We start from the raw sequence: 13,442 nt of genomic DNA, 5'->3' as shown, positions 1-13,442 counted from the left end.
GTTTAACTACCCGGCCACCTGCTGGATTTCACCTCCTGTCAGATGCCAGGCGCGCTTCGTGTCTCATCCATCACAAAGGGAACAGTTCCCCAGGAATTAAAATGCCAGCCCGGCAGGAAGCGTCCTCGTACAACAAGGAGAGCGTGCGTGTGGGTAGCAGCGAATGTGCGTTGGTTTGGGGAGATGCTTGAGACCGAGCGTTTGTGCAGAGACCACAGGAAGCTGGGACGCAGGCCAAAAGAGTAATACGGCATTGACGTGAATGGCCCAGTGAAGGAAGGGAGTTGTTCCTTCCTGAGAACAGTAAGCTAGGACTCCTGGGTTCTGTTCCTAACACACTGGGCAAGTCACGCAGGCCCCCATTTACAGACTGGGGGCCCAGATTCCCAAAGATGTTTAGATGCCAACTGCCATTGATTTCAGTGGGCTTTAGGCACCTAAATACCTGTGAGGATCTGGGCCTGGGTGCCTAAGGTTAGTCCATATTTAGGCACCTGGATGAGGCATCTAATTTCCCCAAGCACTGAGCCCCAACAGCCCCAGCTGTTTTCAGTCCTTTTGGGGAAAAAAACAAACAGGCCACTTATTTATGCATCTAAATGTGGATTTAGGAAGTTGGCTGTCGGCATCTGCTTTTTAAAAATCGTGATCCAGGACTCCTGGGTTCTGTTTACGACGACCACCGATCTGAGGCAGTTCTTTTAGGCCAAGCTTGTCAAACTAGGCTACCTAAACGCATAGCGTGGCTGAAAGTCAGGCCTCCATAAGCACCTGCCTATAAAATGTGGGTCGTATTTCCCTGTTTCCTAGGGGCTTAATTCATTAGTTTGAGCAGCGCACGTTGAGCTCCTCAGATGAAAGGCATCACAGAAGTGCCAGGGTTAGTACAGAAAGAGAAAAATCGCCGTTTGGACAGGACCAAGGTCAAATCTTCACCAGAAGGAGCTTTGGAAAGTGAAATGCCTTCCCCTCCCCAGACTCAAGTAATCCAGTGTCAATCCAGAAGAAATCATAGGGTCATAGTAGTTAGAGGGGACCGCAAGGGTCACCTAGTGATACAATGTGAGGAAAAGGGGCGATTTTGACTAAGGAAGCTGAGGCAACCCCCCTGCTCTTATGAAAAGTGCCCTGGGATCTTTAAAGTCCACGTAGAGCAAATGGGAGCTTGGTTTGTAAAGGTTTCATCCGAAAGATCTGCACCCAGTAGGCTGCCTGGACCCGAATGCTGGAAGGATGAAGGGCCGAGCGTGAGGAATGTCTAAGAGTTACATTCTTTAACAGGGTTATCCACCAGCCATCCTAGGACTGTGCTGAGTTCTGGGCTCGACCCTGCACTCCTACGGGGCTGGACTTCTATTCATTTCAACTGCCGCAGCAGGCCCTATGTGAATTGCAAGTGCCCATGCGATCATGCCCGGGCACTTGCAATGCAAAGCAAGTGAAATCTTCACATTGATACAGAGGTCCAGATTTTTCAAAGGCGGCACAAGGGGAACAGCTGGAAACGCTATCGGTGCCAGTGCCACACGGGGGATTGCCCACAGATTCGCCAGCCCACTGGGTGAGGGCTCATTGTGGCAGCACCGTTCTGGACCTTCGTGATGTGAAAATGTAGGGTCCGATCCTGAGCATCCGCCACCAACTTGCATTGGGAGCGGTGGGGGGGCAGCACCTTTTAGGAGCAGCTCCGCGCGTTGCGGGATCAAGCCCAATTTAACCCACACCAGATCCTTTCAAAAACCAAACACCTGGGAAAAACAACCTACATAAAGAAAGACAAACCTCTTGTAGCCTCCTGTACTAAACACGCACCATGGGAGAAGGCCCTGGGAGGGCCTATTTCAATCACAGCTGTATCTAGGTAATCCTACCCTAGCCTTTATTATCCTCATTGAAAGCCGGTGACGACACAGACGTGTTCACAAGTTGCTGCTGTCTCGGCAGGATGATCTTGGACCTGCAGGTTTAAGTATTTCTGTTAACAATAATAATTTGCATTGATGCAGCGCTTTCATCCCAGAGGCTCTCATGGCACGTTGCCAACTCTCTGGGCACCGCCTTGCAAAATCATTGTGGCAGCCAATTAGCCCAGGCAGAAGAGGGAGATGAAAACATTACAGGCCTGATTTCTTTTACACCAAAGCCCCTTTACGCCATTCTGCCAGGGTAAAGGGGTCTTGAAGTGGACCTTAGTGTAACTGACACCTGTTGGAAAGGAGAATCAGGTTCCCCTAGCACGTTGTATTTCTCTAGCGCCTTCCCCAGGAGGATCTCAGAGCACTTCACGAGAATTACTTCACTCATCTCTTTAAAAAAAAAAAGTCTTTGCCCTCTAGCTGGTGAGGGGTTTTTAAGAACAGGTTAAACACCTGTCAGGGATGATCTAGATGTACTTGATCCTGCTTCAGGGCGGGTGAATGGATCTCCATGACCTTTGGAGGTCTCTTCCAGTGCTCCATTTCCGTGATCAATGAATTAATGCCTGCCTGGAATATGAGGCTTACAACCATTTTACAGCTGATTAACTGAGGCACAGAGAGGTCAAGGGCTACACCGGCCAAAGTGGCCTCATCTGGCAGCCTCAGTTCTGGGTGTCCAACTTGACACCCCTTGGGCCTGATTTTCAAAGGTGCTGGGCCCCCGCAGCTCACATGGACTCCAGTGGGCCCGGGATGGGAGGAGGGTTCAGTGATTCTTAAAGTCGGGTCCCAGGTGCCTGAGGTTGGGTGGCCATTTAAAAAGAGATTGTGGCAGCACCTCTGTTGACCCACTACTTTGAAAATGTAGGGCTCAGTCAATCACAATCACAGACTTTAGTCGGAGGAGTCCAAGGTAAAACAGGGTATGTCTGTGCTGCATGCTTACCACGTGTTCTTACACATGGTTTGGCCCAACCTCCCCAACCACCATCCACACGCACGCTTATGTGGCCTTTGAACCCATGTTTGCTTGCCCAGAGCAGGCAATACATTCCCAGTCCCCTTTTCTTTGACTAGCTGCACGACAATCCTTGCTTCCCAGTAGTCAGTTCTATTGCACTCACCTCGTTAAAAATATCCTTGCCCGTGCGGTGACGGGTGGGAACAGGCAAGTCGATGCCAGTGGAATTTTGCGGTGCTCCTATAGCAATGTTAACAAAATTGCTTAATGAAAACATCCTTAGCCTGATACAACTCCTCCCCCCCTCCCCGCACATTACACATAAAAGCGCCTGACAATGCATTTTTCATACCAGGGCATCTTTGCGTGAGCAGCTGAGACGAGGCCAGAACCATTACGAAGGGAAGATGAGCGATTGTCTTGTCTGAGCTGGGAATGCAGGGACGCTGTACTCTGAAAAGAGACACTGTCTGTAGCACAGAGTCGTATGTCATTAAACACCCACAGATCATCGGTGTCAAGAAGAAAAATGGGCCTTTCCTTGCACATGAGTGCTGGAAAGCGCCGGGCTGCCCCTTTTGCTGACGTAACGTCAGTACACACCTTGTGAGCCCTGGTTTATAATATAATATATGGAGATATACCTATCTCATAGAGCTGGAACGGACCCTGAAAGGTCATCAAGTCCAGCCCCCTGCCTTCACTAGCAGGACCAAGTACTGATTTTGCCCCAGATCCCTAAATGGCCCCCTCAAGGATTGAACTCACAACGCTGGGTTTAGTAGGCCAATGCTCAAACCACTGAGCTATCCCTAAAAAACACTTCGGAGTTCTAATATTCAAAGTGAAACATCGATCCCGAGCCTGGCTTGCGAGGAAGAATGGTGAGAGAGTCATGAGCGAGCAGGCTGCATGCTGACATGGGAGCCAGGAACTCCTGAATCCTAATCGTGACTCTGACACACTCCTCTGTGACCCTGGGCAAATCACTTGATGGCTCCCTGCCTCAGTTTCCCCACATGTAAAATAGATAGTAGATAGTAACCCTAGAATCCTGGCGGTCAGCAATCAGCTTGTCCAGGGTCCTTCTCCATCCCCCAGGGGTGGTTATACAATGTCCTAGCTAGTTGTAGGGCTGGAGGTGCAGGGAAGCCAAGAGCCGGGCCTCGAAAGCCCTATTCCTCCCTGCCCCTCATCCGCTTGGTGCCCCATAAAGTCTAAGGCTACTGCTCACATGACGGCCTGGACATATGAGCATGATCATTGCTGGCTGTATCTGGGGGTAATTGGGTGATATCGGGGGGGTCTGGGATCACTGGGTGCTGGAGGGTTGCTAGTGGGTAGTTAAGTACTTAGTGAAGATAAAACGCATCTCATTACTGCTACCCTGTCCTACACACAAAGCTTGATAACGCTTCCCTGGCAGCTGGCCCCTTGGAAAAGAGAAATGTACCAGATTTCCGTACCTTCTGCCCAGCCACCTGCAGCAACCAGGATATCAGTAACAGTCGCCATATGGCGTTTAATGAAAATATCACTTCCATTAGATCTAGGCAGGACACGCGCTGGCCCGGCTGCGCTGCACGAGGAGGCAGGAGCTGGTAATCTCCAGCTACGGGAAGAAAACGCTGATTAAAAGCAAGAGCAAGGGCTGACCTGATGGCCTATGATAGCTCTTCCTAAGATGAGGGCTTGAGTCCCAATCCAGGGCTCGTAAGGTCTGAGCTTGTAGAGACGGGGGGTACTTTGGCCCCAGCACACGCAGTCTCTGGGGGAGAGGAGGCTGGGTCTGGTGACACTCATAGCAGTCTATATCCAGTGCGGGGGCCTGGTGGGCTCTGCATGGACTTCCACCAGGACAGTGGCCACGTGACGTGACAGCCACAGAAACCGTCACGTCTCTTGTGGATGCCCCATAGCTGCCTGGAAATCTTCTATTGGGCTCCCTCCCTCTGCAGGCAGGGCTAGAGCACGATTGGTCTCTTGGCACTGGCAGGCAGTTGATGTTTCGGGCTGTCGTTTTCAGCAGGGCTTTCCAAACGTGGTCATAGAGCTTCCTGTGGCCCATCCATGAACTCTCAGCCCTCAGTCCTGATCTCACTGAAATCAGCCGCCAAACTCCCACTGCTGTCAGGGGGACCAGGCTGAAACCCTCCCACAAGAATGGGTCCATCCATGGCAGTTTCGGTTCAATTTTCTCCGAGTATCAGCACCAATATTTCTGCAAACAAATCTTAACTCACCAAGGCACCACTGGGTCCTTAACCTATTTTAGTTTATTGCCCCAGACCATCGGCGTATAATAGCTTCATTAACCTGGTGCTTGCGAGCGGATGACCTAGAATCTGTGACTCATGGCCTTTAATGAGAAGAAAATATAATGTGGTCAGAAAAACGAGGCAAAGGGGAGATATGGGAGAAAAAAAAAAACACTTTCCAGTTATTGAACCTATTAGAATTTACTGTCCACAGACTCTCAATGGGAGATGTGTTATTCCTTTTGTAGTTTGTACATGAAAATACAGTCGAATAGGGTAATAAGGGTTAATTTGGGCAACTGCTAGTTTGACTGTTAGGGCCAACAGATTGTCACCTCCAGAGCTGTAAAACAGTGATCTTTCCACATCAGCCACTCATAGCCGTCCAAAATCACCATCCTGCCCGGACCAGATGAGCTCTGCTGGGCATTTTAATGTCACGGCAGGTCAGTCGGGTTATAATTGGCTCTGATTGTCAGCTCCCGGCGGCACTAAGGTCCTTTATCTGCAGCTGACTGGCACCCAGACATGTGTGAAATTCATTCCCACCTCTGCAGGCATCGCAGAAATTACTCTCAGTCTGGCTCTTACAACTCACTGATCGGGACGAGGGAGGGGCAAACACCCCGGCTGCCTCCGCAGGAAATGGCTATGGGAATGTAGGTTTGGTTTGTAGGGGCAAGTGGTCTCAGATGCATTTCTGTTACAGTGAGACAGTGAAATTGGTGTAAAAGCCCAGTGGAGACCAGTGCCGTATTTTACCTCAATGTAGCCAGTCAAGGTAAAGCCCAGGTGGGAGGTATATAGGGTTGACCTCAACTGGCTACACCAACCAGCGACAAGATCTCAGATTTTCCACTCGTGTCAGTGTCTCTTTTGATTCTGAAGGTTTTATCCAAAACCCACAGGGCCAGATTCTGAGTCATGCTAAGACCCCTTTACATCTCTCCAGCAGCGTAAAGGCATCATCAAGTATCATTTGCACCCACTCGAAGGCATCCTTAGGCTCCCAGAGATGCGCAAAGGAGGCTCAGGCCCTTAATTAGCCATTTGAATGAGGGTGACCAGATAGCAAGTGTGAAAAATCAGGACGGGGGGGGGGGGGGGGGAGAGTAAGAGGCGCCTATATAAGAAAAAGCCCCAAATATCAGGACTGTCCCTATAAAACTGGAACATCTGGTCCCCCTAATTTGAATGAAGTTTCGTATGGGGGATAATCAGCCAGGGATGGGAAGCTTTAAGGTAGCAGAGGGCCACAAAATCCACAGAACCCTTTGGTGGTCAAGGAAGAAGCAGCCTTTGCTGTCCTGGGGCAGCTTGCCCTGACGGCTACTGCTGCTGTGAGAGCACTTGCCAGAGCAGTGAGTCCTGCTGTGACCCACTGTGCCACGTCACATCCATCTGCCCAGGGCCGGCTCCAGGCACCAGCCCACCAAGCATGTGCTTGGGGCGGCGCCTGGAGGGGGGCGGCGCGGCGGGATGCTCCGGCCCGAGAGCGGGGCCGCGATTGGGCTCGCCGCCCTCCCCGCAGCACTCTGGCTGCCGGGGAGAGCGGAGAGCCCCCGCCAGGCTCTCCACCCTCCTCCCGGTGCTCTGGCCGCCGGGGAGAGTGGAGAGCCCCGGCCGGGCTCTCCGCCCTGCTCCCGGCACTCTGGCCGCCGGGGAGAGCGGAGCCTCGGCGGGCTCGCCGCCCTCCCCCCAGTGCGCCGGCCGGCCGGGGATTGCGGGCCCGCGGCCGGGCTCGGCGCCCTCCCCTGCCATGCTCGGTGGGGGGGGGGGGGGGGGCGGCGGCGGGTGGCTTTTTTGCCTTGGGCGGCAAAAAAGCCAGAGCCGGCCCTGCATCTGCCCGCCCATAATCCCCGGGAAGGCAGATGAGTCTGTGCCCCCTGCCATGGTCCCCCTGCCACCAGTGACCGCCTCTGCCATTCGGTAACTCCTGGAGGTGCCATCCCCGAGTGAGACTGGGAACCTGCCCCCTCTCCACTCCCAGGCAGCGGGAAGAGCCTCCTCTCACCGTTCTCTTCTCCCCTCTGCCTCGTCTGGTTGGCGGGCCAAATAAAATGCTCTAGTGGGCTGGATGCGGCCCGCCTCAGCTGCCCACCCCTGCTCTAGGGTGACTTAGAAACCGAAGTCCCATTTTCACAAGTGATCTAGGCCCTTAGGGCTGTATTTTTAAAGGTTCAGAGACACTTAAAGGTGGGATTTTTGTGGAATTTTCAGATGCCCCTCATTGAAATCAATGGAAGTTAGGTGCCTAGGTGCTTTTGAAAATCCCTATATAAATCTTTGAAAATCTGGCCATTAGTTAGGTCAGTAGAAGAATCCTTCCGCCCACCTAGCGGTGTCTACACCAGGGGGTCAGGACAACCTAGCTACGGTGCTCAGGGTGCAAAATCTTTCCCAGCCCTGAGCGATAGGGTGACCAGATGTCCCGATTTTATAGGGACAGTCCCAATATTTGGGGCTTTGTGTTATATAGGTGCCTATTACACCCCATCGCCGTCCCGGTTTTTCATACTTGCTGTCTGGTCACCCTACCGAGCGATGTAGTGACGTTGAAGTAATTTTTAAGAGTAGACCGCGCCTTAGGTTCCTCTTACCCCTCGTCTGAACACCTCCCAGCATGACGGTAAACCTTGGGCCTGGAATTGTGTGGTGCCGGGGTTAGGGAGCTCTTCCTTGAGCAGGTTGCAGGCCTGTGGTTTACCAAGAATTGTTTCAGGTTTTACATCTTAGAAATGTACGTGTGGTCCTCGTTACAGACACTTACCCCGCCATAATAAAATTGCAGGGGTTCGTCCATCAGCTACAAAGAAAGCATTTATCCGGTTCTTCTTTCGTATGGCTTGGATAGGTAGCAACAGCTACACATTTATACCTAAGTTTGATAGTCGGCACATTACCGCAGCAGTGAGCTGGTGAACGTCCTGCAGGCCCCCGGCAAAAGAACGAAGGGGACACTCAGATATGACGTGCTCCATTGTTGGTGCCTGGTGACCACCGCCACATACAGATGTTTGCCTCATTTTCCATTTAAAGAGGGTTTGTCCATATCTCCCATGAGACGTCCTGATGCGATTCAATCTGCACAAATCAAAACCCGGTGGTCCCTCAGCAGAATCAACGACGAGCGGTTTGTTTTGAGCGGTCGAAATGCTCCATGTGACTCTTCAGCGAGCCTCAGCGGCGAAGTTGGGCGTAAGGGTCTTGATACGGTTCCATAGAGGGTTGCGGGATTTTAATCTCGTCTTTGGCGGGTTCTGCAGGTCATCGTGCAGCGGGGCCCTCACGTTTGCAGTGGCCTAGTTGAGAAAGCGAGACGTCTGAGCAGCTCTTCTAATCTGTGGAGGTTGGGTGTGCGATAGGACTGGGAGCCCGTCGACTGGAGTCGATTTGAGCATCCCTGACACTATGCGCATGGCATTCTTGAGTTGAGTGCCCAGGAGTTTAGCGTGACTGCTGTGAGACCATACCGGCGCACGATATTCAGCTGCAGGATATACCAAGGCAATTGTTGTGGTTTGTAAGGTCCGTGGACTGGAGCCCAATGATGTTCCCGCCAATTTTCTGATAAGCACTACACAAGACTTGACCTTATTGAGGGTGTTCTCGAGGTGCTGTCGAAAGGTCAAACTCCGGGCCGGTGTAACGCCGATATTTTGGATTAGCCTTGTGCATATCAAGTTTGGTATTAGCCATATGATTGTTCAGATGGAAAGCGGTGACCATGGGGTTTTTTGGATTAGGCCTAAGTTTCTAGTATTGGAAATAATCAGCCATTGTGCCAGTGTGACTAGATGTCCCGATTTTATAGGGACAGTCCCAATTTTTGGGGCTTTTTCTTATATAGGCTCCTATTACCCCCCACCCCGTCCCGATTTTTCACATTTGCTGTCTGGTCGCCCTACATGATTGTGCTAAGATCTTGGGTGCAGCTGATGGTCTGGAGGCATCCGATCGGGGCATCCCTCTTGACTCAGCGAAACACAACATTTACATTCATTTCCATGACACAATGGTAAATAACTCCCTTTCCCTGGGGTTCATTTTCCTTCCCTTTCCCAGCCGTTGAGTTTTGGGTGCTTGTTTCTGGGACCGATCACACGCTGGAAAGGTGCCAGATTGATGGCCTGAGGGACCGAACTAAAGCTTATGTCTAAGAGACCACAAGACAGCATAGACAGCAGCTAGGGGACACCTTTAGGGTGCACTGGGCCTACACACACAGTCTAATCAGTTTCCACCCCTGCCCACCCCTGCGGACTTGTGGCACCACGCCCACCACCACCAGCCACTCTTCCTGCCTCCACTGCTGGTTTATAAGGCCAGGGTGACGGCAGCTAGGGAAGCTAAGAGGTGGCCCCAAAGCGCAGCAGGGAGTGGGGACGAGGAGCCAGATTTGCATTGGTGCTGTGGCCACCTGTACTAGAGTCAGATGCCGCGGCAGGTTGGGGAATCGGGGATGGAGCCGGGGCTGGTGGGTGTGTCAGGGCAACACCCCTGAGCATGCCCCCTTGTGGGGCAGCGCGGCCTTGCAGGCCTGCTGCCCTCTCCTAGTCTTGCAATGGATTTACTCAGGCCACGTCTACGCTACGACTGCTACAGTGGCTCAATGCGGCGGTAGCGCAGACACTCCCTACATGGGCATCGCTGGAGTTAATCCACCTCCCCGAGTTGCAGGAGCAGCAGAATTCTTCTGACAGCTGAACTATGCACTGGGGTTTAGGTCGGGGTAACTTACCGCTCGGGGGTGAGCCACGTCGCTAGGGGAGATCTAAATTCTAAGTGTAGACAAGGCCTAGGGTTGCCAACCTTCTAACACCAAACCGAACACCCTAGCCCCGCCCCTTCCCCGAGGCCCCGCCCCCCACTCACTACATTCCCCCTCCCTTGGTGGTTCACTTTCCCCCACCCTCACTCACTTTCACTGGGCTGGGCCAGGGGCTTGGGGTGTGGGAGGGGGTGAGGGCTCTAGCGGGGGTGGGGGCTCTGGGGATGAGGGGTTTGGGGTGGAGGAGGAGGCTCCAGGCTGGGGGGGTGGGGCTGAGGGATTTGGAGTGTGGGAGCAGGCTGAGGCAGAGAGTTGGGGTGTGGGAGGGGGTGAGGGCTCTGGGCTGGGGGTGCTGGCTCTGGGGTGGGGCCAGGGATAAGGGTTTGGGGTACAGGGGGGGCTCCAAGCTGGGGGGTGGGGCCAAGGGATTCAGAATATGGGAGGGGGCTGCAGGTTAAGGCAAGGGGTTGGGGTGTGGGAGGGGGTATGGGCTCTGGTCTGGGGATGAGGGGTTCAGGGTGTGGGATGGGGCTCTGGGCTGGGGCAGGGGGTTGGGGTGCAGGGGGGTGAGGGCTCGGGGTGCGGACTCTGGGATGGGGATGAGGGCTTTGAGGTGCAGGAGGGGGCTCCAGATTGGGGGGGCTGGGGATTGGGACATGGGCTTACATCCGGCAGCTCGCGGTCAGCGGCGCAGCAGGGGGGCGCTGAGGCAGGCTGCCTGCCTGTCCTGACACCGCATTGCACGCACACCGGAAGTGGCCAGCAGGTCTGGCACTAGTGTGGGGTGGCAGGAGGCTACGCACACGCTGCTCTCACCCGCAGGCACCGCCCCCCAACTCCCCGAGCAGCCTTTGGGGCCAGAAATGTGCCCCCAGTAATTGTTCAGGTAGGATGAAAGTAACACGAATGCTGAGACAGCCAGCCTGGGCTAACACCTAGCTTCTGCTCTAGCTCATGTACTCATCTGGCCTCCGTATTACCATGGTGTCTGGGTACCTCACCGTGTTTAATGTATTTCTCCTTGCAACACCCCTATGAGCTAGGGCAGTGTACAACGGGGACGATATAACAGAGCAAAGTGACTTGCCCAAGGTCACGCAGCAAAGCTATGGCAAAGGGACTTGAACCCAAGCTGCCCATGTCCTAGGCAAGCAGCCCAACCACCACGCTGAACACTCGCCTCTGCCACAGACTAAAGCGTTCCAGGGCACAGGCCAGGCCAGGCCATCCTAGATCTCTGTACAGTGCCTGGCGCATTTTGGATGCTCCTGGACTAATAAGTGATGAGGACCCTCGCTGGGTCTCATTTTCCCCATCTGAAAAGCGAGGATAATGGTACCTGGCCACCCACCTTTGTAAAGTGCTCCCAGCTCTTGGGCTGCAAAGCACTTCTTCAGTCCGTAGTTCTGTTGTTCTCATTAGCTATCCTAGCACATTTCATGGCAACCACGGATCCCTCAATGGTCTTAAAGTCACAAGGAGATCTGGGTCCTTTGCTCAGCTGCGGCACTGATGTAATCGCGGACAAGCCACTAACCCGCGCTCTGCCTCAGTTTCCCCATCAGTAAGATGAGAAGAATATTGACTTTCCTCAAGTCCGGGGTGGGAGAGGGGAGAAGAGATCTCTTCTGGGTGGGTGGATAGTGCCTAGAAAGAGTATGGAACGTGCAAATGGTAAAGATGCACCCAAGCCAGAACGCCATCTCTAAACACCCCCAAATCTTTGAGGAGGCTGAGATCGAAAGCAGAACCTCACCATTATAGGAGGGCCTAGAAACCCGAACCGAGCTCGGCGCCCCATTGTGCTAGGTGCTGTGCAGAGACAGTCCCTGACCTGGAGAGCTTACCGTCTGACTAGGTGGGAGGGGACGTGGAGATGAAGTGAGTTCCCCCTGGGCAGGCAGTCTGCCTGTAGTAGAGCTGGGAACAGATCGCAGGTCAGCTGACTCTCAGTCCGGGGTGCTAGTCAGTAATCCTCAGTCCCTCCCATCTGGCTTTCTTTTAGTGAAATCAAGGACACCCCACCCAACTCCCAAAATGTGACGAGTCTGGCTCAGAATTCTACAACTCGGGCCCAGTCCTCATGCTCCCAGGGGCAGTACCAGGCCCTCACTTGCTTAGGACGGACCCGTTGCTGATTCAGTGATTCAAACAGTCTCCTACCCTAGAGGGCTGGGGTATTTTCCCTTTCACCCTGCAAGCGAAGCGAGAGTAGATAAGTGCCTGCTCCGTTGCTAGCAGGGGTAACATGGGGCCGGGGCTCTAACTTTCCAACAGCATGAAATGCATGCATGTTACTGCATGTATCATGTAACCTGCCTCCTTCAGGATTACGCTCCAAGCAGAGGAAGGGCTTGCAAGCAGCTCCGGCGCCCCTCTGCCGCAGGGAATTGTCTGCACAAACAGGTTCTGGGCCCTGATAAAGAGCGTCGTGTAGCATCTTTGTTCTGCTGCAGGAAAACGCTGGTAAAAACCAATGCTTATTGGAAAAGCGCTTCTCAAGCCAATTAAGGAAACCCACCGTCGTCACCTCCCGGCCCCTCATCCCAGACCTGCTGTTTTGCTTCTGAATGACAGGAGCGGATGAACAGAGATCAGAGAGTTTACGTCCCTTGGGTTGTACGAAAACAGGGAAGCACTGAGTATATTATTGCTCGTAAGCCACAGAACGTCAATAGCAAAGTGTTTCCATAAGGAATCTTTGGCCTTCTCAGCCCTGCCGGCGTCGGCTGCCACTTCCTCATTTCCCTGGCTGATAAAGCTGACCTCCGACACCCCTGGAAAATGCCCCCTTTCCCACTCGCTCTCTGGGTACAAATACCCCTTTTTCTCTGGCCCCGTGGGAGCATGAGATCTCCCCTTCTCTCTATGGTATAAATACCCTCATTCCCATCCTGCTGGGAAACAGCCAACTCCTGAGTCGCCACTTTCCTACCTGGCGCTTCCAAGTGAAACTTAAACCCCTCAAAGCCGGGGCATGAAGTTAGCTGCATGTTTCTGGAAGGGGGAATGTTTTCACTTCTTAATCTGGCTATGTAAACCACAGGCTGCAGTCTCCTGGGGCTCTGTGAGTGCAGAGAAAGAATCCGGGTTCCTTTCAGGCCGGCTTCGGTTAAAATTCAGCAGCGGCCGGTGGCAGAACATTTGGTTTGGACGCCAAGCCTTACAGAAATCGCTCTGGCTCTTGCATGTTTATAGCAACAGCTGTTTCATGCCCGGCGCCCTTTCCTCCTCGAGCTGAAATGTCACCTTGGTTGGGGTCATTCCTTTTCAGCTGAGAAACACCCTGCAATCGCTAGAATTGCAAGCTTGAGGTCTCCTCCTCTGAGGGTTTTAAAGTCACCGTAGGAAAGGGTATGGCCGAATGCAGTGGTTTTCGACCTGTGGTCCTCAGACTATGTCTAAGATTTCCAAAGGGGTCTGCACCGTCATTCAAAATGTTTTAGGAGGAATCTGTAAATGAAAAAAGGTTGAAAACCACTGGTCTGATGGCTAGCACAGTGGCCTAGGGGACAGGACAGCTGTGTTCTAAT

General features: G+C 53.1%; 1 protein-coding gene and 1 long non-coding RNA gene across 2 annotated transcripts in view; one reads left to right on the top strand and one right to left on the bottom strand.

The window, feature by feature from the left end:
• EXTL1 (exostosin like glycosyltransferase 1) overlaps window positions 1–13,442 on the top strand; it is a 47,149-nt gene that overhangs the window by 8,270 nt on the left and 25,437 nt on the right. The window lies entirely within an intron of this gene.
• Window positions 1,842–3,332, bottom strand: LOC135977282 (uncharacterized). Its single transcript, XR_010594686.1, has 3 exons — window positions 3,233–3,332; window positions 3,044–3,120; window positions 1,842–1,957 (listed from the first exon to the last, which is right to left on the bottom strand). It is a non-coding gene; the product is annotated as an uncharacterized LOC135977282 (long non-coding RNA).

The sequence above is a fragment of the Chrysemys picta genome, chromosome 23, assembly GCF_011386835.1.
Source record: "Chrysemys picta bellii isolate R12L10 chromosome 23, ASM1138683v2, whole genome shotgun sequence".
NCBI classification, from domain to species: Eukaryota; Metazoa; Chordata; order Testudines; family Emydidae; genus Chrysemys; species Chrysemys picta.
The sequence above is the reverse complement of the archived record's forward strand: the minus strand, read 5'-3'. Positions and strand labels throughout refer to the sequence as shown.